General features: G+C 37.8%; 1 pseudogene; it reads left to right on the top strand.

Moving 5' to 3' along the window:
- The first annotated feature begins 437 nt into the window (after nucleotides 1-437).
- LOC142455642 (U2 spliceosomal RNA) lies at nucleotides 438-611 on the top strand (annotated as a pseudogene).
- The last annotated feature ends 370 nt before the right edge of the window (nucleotides 612-981 follow it).

Below are 981 nucleotides of genomic sequence, written 5' to 3'. Positions count from 1 at the left end.
CTAGGTCAGCAGGAACTTCATCCAGGACCTGGGATCCCACCGCCTCATCCCTTAACCCCCATCCCACAAGCTTTTAGGTTCACAGTGGGTGCTATCACACTGAAAGAACAAACTGAAAATACTAAATGAAAAAAATGACAAATATAAAAAGAGCAAGAAGAAAACTAGAGGATGAATCATATTTCAGAAACAGACTGCACATGCAAGGCCAAAGGAGTAGAATTGGATCATTGGAAGACTGAATTAGTGAGCTTGAAGACACTTTTTCATTACTAATCTCCTGGAAAATAAAAAAAAAATCAGGAGAAAGCCTAAGAATTCTGTGTGACACCATCAAGAGGAGTAATTTCATATAATTGCAATTCCATAACAGTAAGACATAAAAATAAATCACAGAGAAAATTGTCCAAAAAAAGTTGAAGAAAACTTCCCTAATAATCGCTTCTAGGCCTTTTGGCTAAGATCAAGTGCAGTATCACTTCTTATCAGTTCAATGGCTGATACAATATATTAAATGTATTTTTGGAGCAGGGAGATGGAATAGGAGTTTGCTCCATCCACTCCATGCATTGACCTGGTATCGCAGTACTTCTGAGAACGGTACACCCTCCCCCCCCGCACCCCGTCGGGGAATAAAAGAAAAAGAAAGAAAGAAAACTTCCCTAACATCATGAATTTTGAGAAGATATGTATTTAAGAAGATGAACAAACCTCAAGCAAGACAGATCACAAGAGAAAATCAATCACCAAAACATATTGAAGCAAGCTTTCCAAAACAAAGACCAAAAAGAAACCTAAGGGCAACTCAGAAAATAGGAAAACCAATAAAACTAAACTATGTTTTCTCAGCAGAAACCATGCAGGCAGAAGGAAATAAGATGGCATATGTAAAACTCTGGAAGAGAAAACTTCCAGTCACTAATCATATACCCAGCAAAATTGTCCCCCCAAACAAGAGTGAAGTTAAGGCATTTTCAGATA

This window comes from Tenrec ecaudatus, chromosome 8 (assembly GCF_050624435.1).
Source record: "Tenrec ecaudatus isolate mTenEca1 chromosome 8, mTenEca1.hap1, whole genome shotgun sequence".
NCBI classification, from domain to species: Eukaryota; Metazoa; Chordata; class Mammalia; order Afrosoricida; family Tenrecidae; genus Tenrec; species Tenrec ecaudatus.
This window is presented reverse-complemented; position numbering and strand designations above follow the sequence as displayed.